Source organism: Zeugodacus cucurbitae, chromosome 6, assembly GCF_028554725.1.
Source record: "Zeugodacus cucurbitae isolate PBARC_wt_2022May chromosome 6, idZeuCucr1.2, whole genome shotgun sequence".
Lineage (NCBI taxonomy): Eukaryota > Metazoa > Arthropoda > Insecta > Diptera > Tephritidae > Zeugodacus > Zeugodacus cucurbitae.
Genome location: NC_071671.1, coordinates 55,736,844 through 55,753,649, shown reverse-complemented (window position 1 = coordinate 55,753,649; position 16,806 = coordinate 55,736,844). Strand labels below are relative to the sequence as shown.

At 33.5% G+C, this 16,806-nt stretch overlaps 1 non-coding gene across 1 annotated transcript; it reads left to right on the top strand.

The window, feature by feature from the left end:
• Nucleotides 1-10,082: 10,082 nt before the first annotated feature.
• Trnat-ugu (transfer RNA threonine (anticodon UGU)) lies at nucleotides 10,083-10,154 on the top strand. Its single transcript has one exon. It is a non-coding gene; the product is annotated as a tRNA-Thr (tRNA).
• The last annotated feature ends 6,652 nt before the right edge of the window (nucleotides 10,155-16,806 follow it).

Here is a 16,806-nt window from a genome sequence, read left to right as displayed (position 1 = left end):
GCTATAATTAAAGCATCCTGCTTATGGTGAATTATTGTTGGAGTAGTGGGAACACCCTCTTTGCTTCAACTTCTTCTTAAAAATAAAACTAAAATTCAAGATATTGTGCTTTAATATAAAATGCGTAATTTTACACCTTTTCGAAACCAAAGCTGATGCAAAAATTTCGATCATAAGTCATGTTTGGCAAGTGTTTACTGTTTAGAACGAATTTTCGAAAAGATCAATTCTTATGGAAAGGTTATTAATATATTTCAAAAAATCTGTATAATATAGTTTAAGGGGTTATGTGGGTTTTGTGAATTCAAAAAATCTTTTTTTGTTTTTTGGCTTATTAATTTCTACAACATCTCAAGAATATTATCCTAAATTTTCAAGTCGATCCGCATAATTCTTTCGAAGATACATCCTTTGGAAGGTGTGCGCTCCAAGTCAGGTATTATTGTTACTCAAAACTTTAAACGCGTTTTTGTCGGAACCGTGTTTTCAAAGTCGGTTGTTAAATTTTCTCGAAAACTACTCAACCGATCTTGATGAAATTTTGCACAGGTGTTCGAGATACAATTTACTTGTGCTTGATCGAAGGATTTTTTTTCAATTACAACTATTTAAAAAAAATTGTCAAGCAAATTTGACCGAATTCTTATTTTTTCGGAAAATATCTGCCGAAATTCCAAAAAATTGTTTTTTTGTCATTCCTTCGTTCAAGCACGAGTTTATGGTGACAACGCGGACGCACCTTTTTTCCGAGGAGTCACCGGAAATGATTCACAATGGAGGAGTTTTAATTTTTTTTTTAATTTCTGAAATTTTTCTTTAAATATCCATATTGATATTATAAATGCGAAAGTAACTCTCTCTGTCTGTTACTCTTTCACGCCTAAACGGCTGAACGGATTTTGATGAAATTTGGTATGGTGATAGATGATAACCTAGAAATGGTCATAGGCTATAAAGAATCCCGCCATGGTTCTTAGGGGGTAGGCAGTAGGCAGAAAACTGAATTGAGTTAGTGATTTTTTATGGTTTTGGCTGGGGGTTTTGCTCCATCATGCCTAAACGGCTGAACGGGTTTTGATGAAATTTAGTTAGGAGATATTAATAATTAACATTTTGTTTTACTTCTAATATACAGTTACATACATAAATATAATATAAACGTGAATTGCTGTTCGTTAGTCTCGCAAAAAGTCGATAACGGCCAAACCGATCTGGCTAATTTTAGTCTTCAAATATTCGTGGAAGGCCAGGAAAAGATTAGACAGTGAGTAAATATGGAAAAATTGCGAGGAAGATAATAATAAGAGAATTTTATTCGAGTTGACAAAAAAAATATAAAAAGAGAAAACAAAAAAATAATATTTTGAAGGTTGTTGTTGCTTTTGTTAAAATATTTTTGTTATTGTTCAATTGTAGAAGGTTGTGTCGATAGCCCAAAACAATTTGTAACAAATAAGGAAAGGCTATGTTCGGGTCCAACCGAATATTTTATACTCTCGCAATTTATTGATGTAATTTTATTAAGATAACACACAATTTGTCCTATATATTCGGCTAAAGTCCAATAGAAAATCATCATATATAGTATATGAGGGCTGATGTAATTCCAGAACCAATTTCACTCATTTTCGGGAATAGGGGCATCTTGGCACCTGTTAGTGGGCAAACAAACGGCACATTCGGCCTTGAAATTTCTCCTAAATTGCAAATGAACGAAACACCAGTCGGCAAAATCGCAAAAATAGCGCTATAACGAAGATTTTCCAAATATTCAAGAAGTCGCTGGAGGTACTGCACAGGACTTTAAAAGATCTTGATTGTCTATAAACTTTTTGGTGAAGCCAGGATTCTGTTAGCAGGTGATTTACGCCAGACTCTTCCAATTATTCCTAGATCAACTGTTACTGACGGGCTAATCGCATGTTAATATATGAGTGTTTTGCAACAATATCAAATTGGGATTGTAGAATCAGTTGGAAATGGTAGGGTCGCAGTTGACACCTCGATAGATTAATAGCATTTCCAACAAATTTCTGTCACTTCATTGACTCGAAAGAGAAGTTTTCCTGACATGAAACCTCAATATGATAACCATAAATGACTTATTGAATGACCTATATTGGTGGTAAAAAACATATATCGATGATCTTATTGCGACAATTTAGAATTTCGGTCCAAGAAAGTTGACACAGCTACAAACCAGGATGACGTAGTCAATTATCCCAAACTATTTAAAATTGCCTGTACTATCACCACTCACTTTGCAATTAAAAGTAGTGTGAGTTGTCATCATGCTGCTTAACATAAATCGACCTCGAGTAATCAAATTTGGCCGAAGCCAAAATTGGACCAAATTAATTTAATGTATACCTTGCCACAAAAACGTGTGGCCGGGTCTGCTAGTGTATATATAAAACAGAAAAAAGTTCGAATTAAATAAATAATTTTTTACATAGAAAATATGCATATTTTTACGCGACAAAACCCATGTAATCCCATAAGGGCATATCTACAAAAATCAAATTTTTCTAGGGCTTTTAGTTGTTGCTGTTTTAGTGGTAGAAAACATTACCTAAATGGTTGAAGAATGCTGACTAATTGGACTAACCTTTAACCAGATATAAATTTAAATAAATATACCAAGATAGAGATCTAAAATATTTTATTTTATTTATCGACAAAATTGGTTTTTATATTTTTAAATAAATATCTATTCAATAAATAGTAAATATATAAATATTATTTTCGAAAGTCATCAGTTTAACAAGCTGAATTTCACTTTCCTCTGCTTAATAGGACGAAATTCGCTCGTCAAGTTTGCTGCTTAAGTCTTTAGTTTATTTCCGGTTAACTCGCAGCTGCTTGTACTCATACGATATATAATTTACAACTAATTTAATGTGGTAAAAGCAAGTTGAGCTCAGCAAATCAAGAAAATTACACATTTCTACAACTATTTAAAACATGATTTTTCTTTAGAATGTCTATAGTTATTTACAGCTGCAAATTTATAGCGCTATACATATAATAATAATATACAAGTATAGCATAGCTAATTTCAGCATTCGTTCCTAATAAAAAAAAGCAAATGATGCTCCCTCAACTGTCAGCTTGCTAATGTGTGTTACAAAAGTAGCACAACAATTATCAGATCAACTGGCCAAGATCATTTGCAACGCTCGTCGTCTCATTAGTGAGATGTAATATACGTAATTGCAAATGACTTTTGAAAGCATTTGAGACTTTGTTCTGAAGGCATAAAATATAAAAAAATAAATATATTAATGGATTTACATATATTTAAGTGGATATATATATATATATATATATATATGTATATATGTATTTAGAGCTTAATACATATGCAGGTATGTAAAAAATGTCGGCTTGAGTAGCCATTAATCTAATTCTACAATATTTTGAAGACTCATTAAGTAGCGGCTAACAAAGCGAAATATGAGGAACTAAATAATAACTTAAAGAAGTCTTATTTTAATTTTACATATTTACATACTCCTGAACTCTGCTGTAAGAGCTTCTACTATATGCACACGTGTAATAAATATATATATATGTATGTGGTCTCACTGGTCAAGTTTGCAGGTTCACTTTGCATGAAAAATTTAGTTCAACTTTGTAGAAATCGACTTGAACTTCTAGTTCCGAGTTGCTGACAGCTGTGACTCAAGCGATGCGTGCCAGCAGAGAAATCACAGCCAGAAATATGAATAAGCACAAGCAAACATACAAACGCTCATTAGTGACTTACTTAGTTAGTTAGATGGCTTGCACTAAAGAGGTTTCTACAACTGTTTTTTTTTTGAGTTTCGAAAAGTTGCCTTCATTAGTGTGGTCTCATGTGTCTGCTGCAGGCCAAATGCGCAACAGCGTTGGACCATAAAGATCATTGATCTATTTTGCACGCACTGTTGACTTAGAAACACACACGAAAAAACCCGAAACATAAATCTGGCAGTAGATAATTTAATGCGCTCACATATGGTAATTAAATATACATACAGTTATAGGCATGTAAGTGAAACCGAAATTGTAACTGTAGCCATGTGTAGTGCGCGGCTTCTCAAATATCGTATGATATATTATTACAACGGTCAGTTTCATATTTTTATTTCACTCATAAATCATAGTTATGCCTGAATGCATTCGAAAGTAAAAACGTGAATTTTAATTTATTTCGCATAATTTAATCAGGTTTTAAGATCGATTTCATTGCTTGTTAATTAAGTGTTGAAAATCAGTACTCTTGATAGATTTTTCGGTTTCACTCATTTAAAGTGTGAGTTTCAAAAATGATTTCTTTATCGTTTGAATAGCCGTCCAAGTAGGTGTTTTACATGGTATTTGGTCTCAAATCATTTAATTCATCATTTAATCATTTAATTTAAGTTTAAATTTATTTTCTTCAGATTCCCAAATTATTCTAAATAAACCCAACTCTAACCTTAAAAATCCAACAATAAAATATTCTTTGGATATATATCGATAAAATTTCAGTTCTCTTTTTGAGGAAATTTTACAGTACTTTCGGTAAATTTCGAAGATAGTAACCAAAAGAAAGAATAATAGAAAATATTTTAAATTAAATTAAATTAATATTACGTAAAGCTGGGCGATGAGAATATGGCAATGCTTCCTATTTAGATTTCTGCTTCTGACTACAACCAAAAGATATCCGTCGGAGTCCTGAAGAATCTTAAATATAAAAATATAAAGTATTTATATGATTGACGTTGGAATCGGTTAGCCAGTTATAGCCGAATCGATGCTCTTTCCCTCGCAGTTCGGAGCCAATTGGAGATCCCAAGTATAACCAGGTCGCTCTCCACCTGGTCCCTCCAACGGAGTGGAGGCCTTCCCCTTCCTCGGCTTCCTCCGGCGGGTACTGCATCGAACACTTTCAAGGCTGGAGTGTTTTCGTACATTCGGACAACATGACCTAGCCAGCGTAGCCGCTGTCTTTTTATTCGCTGAACTATGTCAATGTCGTTATATAACTCGTACAGCTCATCGTTCCATCGTCTGCGGTATTCGCCGTTGTCAATGTTCTGAGGACCATAAATCTTGCGCAATATTTTCCTCTCGAAAACTCCTAGTGTCGTCTCATCTGATGTTGACATCGTCCAAGCTTCTGCACCATAAAGCAGGACGAGAATGATAAGCGACTTGTAGAGTTTGATTTTGGTTCGTCGAGAGAGGACTTTACTGTTCAATTGCCTACTCAGTCCAAAGTAGCACCTATTGGCAAGAGTGATTCTGCGCTGGATTTCGAGGCTGACATTGTTGGTGTTGTTGATACTGGTTCCCAGGTATACGAAATTATCTACAACTTCAAAGTTATGACTGTCAACAGTGACGTGGGAGACAAGACGGGAATGCGCTGACTGTTTGTTTGATGACAGGAGATATTTCGTTTTGTCCTCATTCACCTCCACATACTGAAAGGCCGACATACTGAAAGGGCGAGGTCACCTCTAATATTTATCTTTCAGCAAGCAGAGTATCATTCTCATAGTACAAAAATTTTGGCAATAAAAAAATATTTGAACGCTACAAAAAGTAGTTAATGCAAGTACCTTGGATCGCACTGTCGATTGGCTAAAAATTAACGGTATATTATTTAGTGTTAATGTCAATGTAGGGCTTGAATGTTTTGATAAATTGTTAAAATTAGAACAGAAACCCTCGCTGAGTTGTATGCACTTAATTTCACTAGACTTTTTATTTTTATATATAGTACACCCCCTACCTAGATATGTACATATCACGCTATGTTCCCCACAAGGTGTTTCAACAGGGTCGTATTCACCGCACTTGTTTATGCTAATGTCGGTAAATATTGTGTGAATGTGTTCATGTATAGTTTGTTGTCTGATTGTTCTGAGCCAGTGAACCGCTACCAGCAAAGTGTTGATAATTTCAGTAGCAACAATTTTCACTAGGGTGTTTCGCTCGCCAGCACAGGTACAAAAACAGAAAAAAAATATGAAGTGTAAGTGTGTATATGAGCATGAAAAATTGTACCCTGCACTTAATTAAAAAACATGAAATCATATGTGTAGATTACGTTAAAACATGAATTTCCGGCGTAAATAAATGAAAAATGGCAGAAGAATAAACAAAAACCTTTTTTAAGAAAAATAGGAAGGAGGAGAAGATAAAAATTGCCAGAAGACAGTTTGAAAGTAGCAAAGAAAATGGTAGGCGTGTCGCTTGATTATGATCACTCAAATAAATTGAGTTGTGTGTGCAATTTATTTTCTTATTTTGTTGTTTTATTTTGAAGAACTCTCTCCTTTGAAAGCGAATTTAATGTATTTGTAAAGTGAAATTTATTCCACATATAAGATTTAGCAATAACCTACATCAATATTTATATGTTTCTACAGTTACATATGTACAATCAATTTGGAACGCATACAAAAAAATCCCACACATTCCGGATATGTTAATGGCGCGCTCCACCAAACAGTTGTCTCAGCAAATTACATTGCGATACACCCGTGTGCTAGAATGCTGAATTCCGACACACAGAAAATTGGGAGAAACAAGAAAAGTGCGTAACATATTTGCAACAGAAAATTCTTGTGGAACTCGTTTGAAATACTATATTACACACCACACACAAACAATCCGGTTGCTGCTTGACCCATCTGCCATCTGATTTTATTTTGTTGTTTACTGCTTTGTTGTCATTATTATTGACATTATAGTTATTCGCGGCATTCAGTCTTCTCTGCCTTTCATTCAATATTGTTACTGTTAGAAAATTTTATACCGTTATAACAAAGGTCTGTATGAATGTCAAGTATTTTTTATTCACCAATTTTTTCTCATTGTTTCCTCACCAAAATGTCAAGAATATTGCTTCACTCTTCAATTAAATTATTTGTTATTGTTGCCGCCAACACTAAGTGACCGCATTATGACAGCTGTCAACGCTTAATAGCCATTATTGTTATTGTTATTGTTGAGCGCACCGGTTTGTCAACGCGTATTCTACGCGCTCGATGTGTGTCAGTCAGTCAGTCAGTAGCAGCATTGGTCAGTGATAATTATGTATGTTAGTGGACCATATTCCACAATTTATAATGACACTATGAAAGCAAGGCGGGTTTATGTTTACGCATTGCCATACAAATGTACTTACATTTATATTTATGTTGTGTATAAAACAGGTATAAAGTTGTTGCTTACAACAAATATGAGTATAGAAATACAGGGTGATTGAGCTAAGTTAGTTCCCTTTTGTCATACTAGATGTATCACATAGGGCTTAGGTGATCTGTCGTGCAAAGTTTAAATAAGTTATGTTTGGATATTTTCATCGAAAGATCTTGGGGTTTTGTCCAACAACTCAGATTAGAAGAGAGTCATCTCGGATCTGCTGGTTGGTAGAATCTATCTAAAATGCTCTCTATATAGATGTCATGAGATGTCATCTCAAATGTCCATTTGAAATGAAAATTAATGAGAAATATAAATATAATTATAGAGGTTAGGTGGGGTTAAGGGGTAGATCTCCGCAGATGCAGAGGATCTCACTTAGACAGATTCGACTGTCTATTGTGACACCCTAATACTTTTGACTGATCGCCAAGACCATTATTATGCGACAAAGCGATTGGATAAATCTATAACAAAGTTCTTATGTCGGCTAATGTCGATTCCAGTCACTTAGCTGGGTTTATATACTGAAGACAGATATTTATATCGTTTCTTTTGCTGACATCTTTAACTACTCACCCTGCATAGACATATGTTCCCTGCTTTGCTTTCGGCGTCTCATAATTTCGACACTTGTCAGGCTTTGTAGGTTTATTTCCTTGACCTCCTGTCTTTTGTAAGACATTATGATCCACATTGTCAACACACGCAAGTAACGGAACTATGTCTTTTTGTAGTTAATTTACTCTAGTAAACAACATTTCATAGTTTTATGGACATGACGACGTTTGTGAAATCATTCTTCATTCTTTCATTAAAACAAGTATTGAAGTGAAGTGATTATGAACTTAATAAGTTCTGTTATCGAAAAACAAGAGACCTTAGGGAAAGTGACAGTTACTTTTGGCGATACAATGGTAATAATATTCTGAATATATATATATAGGTATGTAAATATATATATTTTATATATAGATTTGATTTATCGTAATGCTGCAACCGAAAAGTTTTCTGTATTTCTAGTGGAAAAAGTTTTGATCTGAGATTCTGTCAACACTACACAGAGACACTATAAACCTTGGAAATCAAGGTTTTCTGTAAAGCATCGAAAATTACAGCCCCAAATGAGAAGTGAATCTCTAAAATAAGGTTAATAACCACTGATTATGCCAGTTTATAGCAGTTTAATTGCAAGTAAGTTGCAAAAGAACACTCGACTCAAGTAGTATTTTTCTGAAAATAATCTTCTCTCAAGAAATTCTTAATTTTTAGTCTTTGGTGCTCTGGTGTTTATTTTTTCTTTCATTTAAAGTCGCTTATTTTCTTTTTTAACCGAACTTGATAAACTCGGCGAAATAGTCAACATAATACAGTTGAACTTTCCTAACTCAAATCACCATAAGACACCAAAAAAATTCGAGTTAGAGAGACTTCCAAGTTAAGGAAAGTAATTTGTATGATATTTGACTTCTTTTGTCAATTCAAGAGTTCAAGTAATGAAGAACGTCGCGTTATAGAAGTTCTACTGTAGTTCTTTTGCATGAAAGAAGAAGAAGCATGTACTCCTTTGTCACAAGTGAATGTACTATTCTTAGTATTAATCTTCTGACTGATTTCGAAAAAAATAGTTTTAATAATTCACATAATTTGTATACAGATAGACAAAGGTTTCGGTAAAATATAAATAATTTGAAGTCCAAACGAATAATTCAAATTGAAATAGAAATTCAATGGAATTCCAAACAACGACAAACATTTTCTGCTCCAATTGCCTGCTAGCTAGACAGTAGACAGTAAAAGAAAATCTTCACTCAAGCGCAGCTTGAAAGACTTGCATAGACTTTGGTAGAAAAAGCGTGTGGGGGCTGAAAGCAAGAAATGGAAGAAAACCAAAGCATGGCATAGTGATAATAACGCATAAAATATAAGCAAATAAGCGACATAACAACAAGTTACAAATGCACAGTTATTAGTGAATGCTTTATGTTTGTTGTATTTTCCTCTTGTTTTCATACCAAAAAAACGCCTCTTCCAACGCCAACGTCATACAATGATTTTCCAACCGATTTCGCTTTGGTAAACACTTGGAAACGTCACTGAACGCTTGAGACAAATGCATTTGAAATGGTCTACGTAATTTTTCAAAACACAACAACAACAGCAACAACACGGGTTATAACGTTATAACAGGTGTTGGTCAGCTGGCAATGACATTTACACAATAGTAAAAGTACAAAAGCACGAAAATGACAGCGCTGAGAACATCCCACGCGCTTGTCGTCCGATTCCGGTGAATTCATTTGAGTGCATCGACAAAATTTTGTTGGAATGCAAATGCATTTTGATTGTTTATATAAGAGTTGCTTTGTTGTTGGTTTCTGTGCATTGTTGTGGTTTGGTGGAGTTTTAATTTTTTTTTTTTTTTTTTTTTTAATAAAATGTTGCTTTTGTTGTAAATAGTTGGTGACATGCAATGTAATTATTTATTTTTATTTTTATTAGTTATTTTATTGTTATTGTTATTATTATTTATTTTTGTTTTTTATTTATTTCTTTCTTTTTGCTGCGTTTACTGTTTGTGGTTTTTGATTAACTGGGTTGTAATTAATTTTTTGTTGTGATTTCCTAACTTTAATTGATTGCCTAAGCCTGTATCTGTTACTCAACACTTATTTTTAAATTTTTTGTTTACTTTTAACTTTAGTTCTCTAAAAATATAGCTGTTTGAAACATATACTCTCATCTTAAATTTGGCATCTTGTCGCTGTTTCTTATCATTGGTTTGTTAAACAATTATTTATCTTTGAGTCTTCATGTTCTTCTTTAATTACCGCAGCTTCTTTTTGATTGGGTGTTCTTTTGGCAGCCATATCGAAGACACAACCCTTTCTTCAGTTGCCTCTTTAGCTCAGTGGCAGAGCACTGGTCTTGTAAACCAGGGGTCGTGAGTTCAATCCTCACAGGAGGCATTAAGGATGGTGGCAACATATTTTGCAAAAGGAAATTTATTACTCAGTAAGCTTTTATTGATATTCAATAAGTGCCAGTTTGAGTTTTGATATTTCAGTTTTACACTAAAACCCATTTTATAGTGTAAATTGTCTGTTTGGAGGGCATTTACATATTTACATATGTTACACATATTTGTTTGAAAAATTTTATTTTTATAATAAAGAGAACTTCGCTAATCTCTATCACTAAAATATATTTCCTTATTGATCTTGGTTCCAGAAGAGTGCCGAGAAAGAGGTATACAAAGGTACTTAGGAGGAATGTCGTATGCGTTTGTCGACTGTGTACTGTAGATTGTAGTTTAACTGGCAATAATAAACCCTTTCGCCAGGCTAAAGCTTCCCTTGCACTAGAATAATATAATATTACAAAAGAGTTGCCTACCATTAGGCGCAAATGTATTTTATATTTTTTGATATATAAGGTCTTTAAAGGCAGTTATTGGCAATAAAATTTGCCAAATTTATATTTTTGATGCAATTAAGTACTAAAGTTGAAATAACACTCAACATTATTAATTGCAGAGATTTCCTAGTTCCCTTGCTCATTGAAGGAAAGTAGTAGAAGTTTTTCGTAGAATTTAAATGTTCTAATGGCTTCAGAATCAACAGAAAATTGAGGATCTGATTTATGGAAACTTCAATGCTCTTTCTTTTAAGTAAAAATCTCCTATATATCTATGAATTTAATCAACACTCACATTCGCTTATTTATTCCGAAAAAAAGTCAATATCATGTTTCATCAACATTATTTTCTATAAATAATATATTGAAGTAAATTAATCCTTAGCTTTAACACTGATAAGCTGAATTTACATAAATTTCAGAATTGGAAAAATAGTTGTCAGCGTAAAATCTCATTAACATACCATTCGACCCTCTCAAGTTACATGCCGCACTATGCCCTTCGCTTACTAAGGAATACATACAGACATCTATATATGCCGTTATGTAAATTATTGCATTTTAATGCACTACCTTACTCCATTATGCCACACTCAATAGACTGTCAGCGACTAGTAGGGCTTTGGACTTGCAACTCGATCACTTTATTGATAATTAATTTTAATTATCCACTATTTGTTCTCATTGGTAAAGGCAAATAATTTGAATGACAAAGGTGAGAGGTGCGAAGAAAGGCGGTAGAGAGAGAGTGGTTGAAATTGATGAAGAAGTAGAAGAAATGAAATGGAAGCGTGTGTAGATCCTTTTTTGTATGGCATATATATATGTATCTGACATCTGAGACTACATATAGTTTATAAATTCCATTCGTAGCGTTTTTCCAAATCAGGGTTTGTGCTGAAAATTAATTAAAATTCCCTGCATGCGCACCCTACAAATGCGGCAAGAATGAGCGGGGCACATACATACGATACAAAGCTGATGGCTTATAAAGCCATTGACGTACTTATAAATGAGTCTATTGAGCTTATATACAATATTACATACATTTAAATATATATATATGTAAGTATATCCGAGGCAAGTTATAACAACAAAGCTCATTGTTGTTGCTAGTATTATACTACTCACATCTAAATATATATAAAAGTATATATGTATGTGTGCAGCTATCACAAGCAATCTCATTGTGCTTCAGTCACTCAGTTAGTAGGATTAATGTTCTTTTATTTCGAGTGTGAAGTGCCGACTTTGCCACTGCTCGCTGGTCTCAAACGTGCCGCAGCTCTAGGCGGCTGTCTTGTACTGTAACTAGAAGGGCTTAACCCATTGGTGGGGCTCATCTATGTATTGTATGTTTGTGATTCTGGCGATAAAAGCCTAAGATTAACTGCTGTTGCCGCTACCGCTAATGCTGACAGCTGTTGTTGCATTGACAAACAACAAATAAAATCTGCTACAATCTGGCTACTGAGTGCCTGAGTGCCAAGAAGCGGTGGATTTGTGTGATCACGAAAAAAACTAACTGCGCTCAGTAGAAGTTATGTGTTGCGGTAGATAATATTTTTTTTGTTTTTGTAGTGTTCGATGTTTTCGATATAGAGTAAGAAACTGGATTTAAAAAATATTGAAAAAAAAAATAGTTTAGAAAATGGACTAGTTTTTATGGAATTAACTTGAAAAGTGAAAAAATATAATTCAAAGCTTCACATTTTAATCTTTGAAGATTCTCTTCAGAATTTTATTAAGTTGACTTATTCAGTTTAAAGCTAATTATTATATAAATGCATTATCTATAACCTCTTCGACTTAACATCTTAAGAGAATCTATCTTTAATATAAAAAAATATATTTTTGTTGTTGTTTTTTATTGAAATTGTCATGCATTCATTACAATATTTTTTCAATGCGTCAAACTTTCAGTTTCTATTTTGTTTTCTATTTTTTCTTATCTTTCAATTTCCACTAGCCGGCACTTTCTTCTCTTTTTCATGTGTAAACTAAGTGATTGTCCGACCGACTAGCTGACATAAAAATTGAGAGTAAAAGTGAACGCGATCAACGCGCTTGTTTATTATGCTCAAAGCGAAATTTTTGATAGCTTCAAAAAGTCACAAAATACAGCAAAGCCTCAATGGGTGATAATAATTTTTGACTGTGAAATTGAATATTAAATATTTGTTGTCATCGAAATTCCAAGCTTCTTTTATCAATTTATGCTAAGCTGCTGCGGTTTTCTCTCACAGCTTGCTTTCGTTTCATTTATGCTCCAGCATTTTCTATAACAGTTTCTAGCATCGTAAATTTAAATGATTGCTAATAATGTGTGTGGAGGTGACTGTAGAAATGTTTTAAATGAGCGCAACATACATATCTACACACTACTTAATGCTTTCCAGTTGCTTAACCAATAATTAAATAATTTAAAATGACTTTGCTTTGGCATTTGTGCATGCAACGCTCCGTAAATGTGTGTAATTAATGAGAAATTCTATTGTGATTTGTTAAATTAAAGCATCGGCGTGCTATTGTGACCGCGTGCACTCGTTTCGCTGTTGTAGTTAATGGTGGGACTTTTGTTCTACTTGCCTGCCATTATGTGTTTAGTGGTACAGTGGGAATCGCTTGTATTTGAACTAGTCACCGAGCTCACATACTCTCCAAATTGATTAGGTTTATGCCATATGAGAACAGGTAGAGCATTTTGCATAATATTGATACATGTCGAGCAATATTGGAATCTCTAAAGTCTAATGATTTTCTTCCAAAAAATAAATAGTTCCCTAAAATAAGAATTCCGTATTCCAATTTCTATGATTCTTATGATTTCATACTGGAACCTCGTGTTTCCTCATAACAACCGACAACAATTTTGACTTGACTTCTTATATTAATTCCTGAAATATTACTTTCTTTAAAAACTGTAGCGGATTTTGAATACTTATCGCCAAACTGAAGTATTTTCTTTTAGCTCGAACTCAAACTAGTTAATGGTGGGACTCTAAGCGGACATCAAAAGAATACTCGCTAAAATAATTTACTCACGAAAAAAAAAAATATTTTTATTGTATTTCTAAATAATCTCAACCAAATTATTATTAAAATATCGACAACAAAAAAATGAAAGGTTTGAGTGACGAGTTCTCACCGATGTTATTTAATCCCTATTTTGAGAATTGGAACTAGTTGGGCATTCTTGAGGCACTTGCATAAAATTATAGACCTGATTATATTTTACTTAACAGTGAACAGCGATATGAGAACATAAGGTCTAATAAATATTGATGAATAAACTCATTGGAACCACTTTATGAGTGGGTCTGATGATATTCGGTTCAGCCAGTTTTCTTGTATTTCAGATCAACAAGAATTGGTAGTCTTAATGATAATACTTCATTAAGACTACCAATTCTTGTTATCAACTTAATATCTTTCCTGGAAGCCTTATCTGTATCTGTCAAAAACCTGTAAGCTATGGTCAGTCATAATTCGTATACCTGGGAACCAGTATCAACAACACCAACAATATCAGCCTCGAAATCCAGCGCAGAATCACTCTTGCCAACAGGTGCTACTTTGGACTGAGTAGGCAATTGAACAGTAAAGTCCTCTCTCGACGAACCAAAATCAAACTCTACAAGTCGCTTGTCATTCCCATCCTGCTTTATGGTGCAGAAGCTTGGACGATGTCAACATCAGATGAGACGACACTAGGAGTTTTCGAGAGGAAAATTTTGCGCAAGATTTATGGTCCTCAGAACATTGGCAACGGCGAATACCGCAGACGATGGAACGATGAGCTGTACGAGTTATATAACGACATTGACATAGTTCAGCGAATAAAAAGACAACGACTGCGCTGGCTAGGTCATATTGTCCGAATGGACGAAAAACACTCCAGCTCTGAAAGTGTTCGAAGCAGTACCCGCCGGAGGAAGCCGAGGAAGGGGAAGGCCTCCACTCCGTTGGAGGGACCAGGTGGAGAGCGGCCTGGTTACACTTGGAATCTCCAACTGGCGCCGAACTGCGAAGGAAAGAGAAGAGTGGCGCGCTCTCATCGATTCGGCTATAATCGGCTAAACGGTTGAACACCAATAACATATGGTCAGTAACAAATAATAGATAGTGAGACAGGCTCTTGATTGTCTTTTATTGCCTTGAGAATAGTTTGATTGTTATGTGTATTGTAGTCCATTGCTTCTAACTAGATCTTCCAAGGGGTCAAGAATGACCGATTGAGGGTTTGACGGCGTGATTACTTCTTTATAAACACTTTAATGTACTTTGGATCTAGTTAAATGCCATCAAGCCTACATAATTCTATATATATGTATTTTTCATATCTTTCTATATCGAGTCCCCACTGTATCAACGGTTCATTGCTAATAATAAATTGTGTCGCTAATACAAAGCACAACTATAATTAGTGCAACGGAAAATAATGGCAAAGAAAATGCTGAGGATTAGGAAAAGAAAAGATGAAAAAAAAAAAAAAAAAAAAATACAACTTATGATACAATAAACTTTGAAGTACTAAAGTGCAGCAACAACAAAAAGTTGCTTACATATAAATCTAAGTGGTTAAAGCTGAAGCTGAACTAAAAGCAATGGAGCACAGAGTAATCCAGGCAGAGTGATATCTAGAAGTCATACATTTAGCTGAGACGTGCAGTTAGTTTATAGACGAACATAAAGAAATACATACAAACATACTTATATACATTTATTCATATATACATATATCTATATCTAGTTAATGTAGTCGCATCGACAGTAGTCGTCTAGCGGTTATTTAGTGGGTCTGTTAGTTGTACAGATAAAAAAAGTAGGCAGTCAGTCGGTCGTTAAGGCGTTCGAAGCAAATGCGCTCCAACTTTACATTGTCTATTGTAATAAGCTATGTATATATGTATGTACTTACACATTTATATATATATGTATATGTGTATGCATGAGTATATTTCTATCTGCTTTTGGGCGCATTTGACAACATAAGTGGCGCTCTAATTGCTATTGGTTTTAAAAGCCCATGAGAAATGACTGTCGGCATTTAATATAATGCTTGCGTTTTTTTTTGTTGTAGCTTATCTATGTTATATACATACATACATATGTATATGAATATTTACTTAGTTAGATACCTGCCCATAAATACAAATATACAAAAGTACAAATTATCGCTCGTACATTTATACTTGATTTATCGTAATTGTAGTGCATGTGATAGCAATAAAAAATGACAACAACAACAACAAAAACAAGAAAAACAATTTGTGAATTGTGACACAATAAACTTTCCACTGCTGAAATTATTTTTATTAATTTTTTGTCTTGCTAATAATTATGGTGAATTTAGTATATTTTTCTTAAATATGTACACTGTTTTAAATTTTGTTGTTGTTAATACAATTTGTTATAAAGGAATGAAGTTTTGTACTATATTTTTTATTTTTTACTGATATTTTGTCTATTTTACATTTATAATAAATTATTGTTTAGTCTTTAACCTTTTTTCATATTTTTAAATTAATTTGTGTTCTGACCAAAAATCAATTAAGCACAATTCACTCATGGATTAGGGTGATCCTTATGTGTGGAAAAAAATTGTATATGAAATGCTACAATAGTCGAAAATATCGTCTATAATATAAGAGTATCTACTGAAGTTTGGTAAGACGAATCGCGGTGCAAACTCAGCTTCGATAACTCCTTGCAAATAATGCTGAAGTCTTCAAAATCGATGTTATTTTGGTGTTGATTGGAATTAGTAAGAATAATCTCGTCTTTCTTCGTGAATTGCTATTTTTCCATCGCATTACCTTTAAATTGGAAAATGATGTGTAGATCAAGCGTATAGAGGGTGTTTTGTTTAGAGGTATGAAATGTTATAGCACTAAAACTGTCAAACTAGCTGTCAAAGTAGAAGCATGTGTTTGACATATACCATCAGCATCATGGATAGCATTCCTATGAAGCATTTTTGGTGTAATTATATTCACATAATAAATGTTAAAAAGCTTTAAAACTCATAAAGACAGCATTTTAAAAATTTTCGCATTTTCCAGTTTTTATTTTTAAATTCTATAACTCTAAAAAAGCACCCTATAAACTACTATTTTTTATTCAAACATATGTAAGACATTAAAAAAAAATATTCTTTATGAATTCATCCACTTTACTGTAAATTTGACAACAAAAATGATT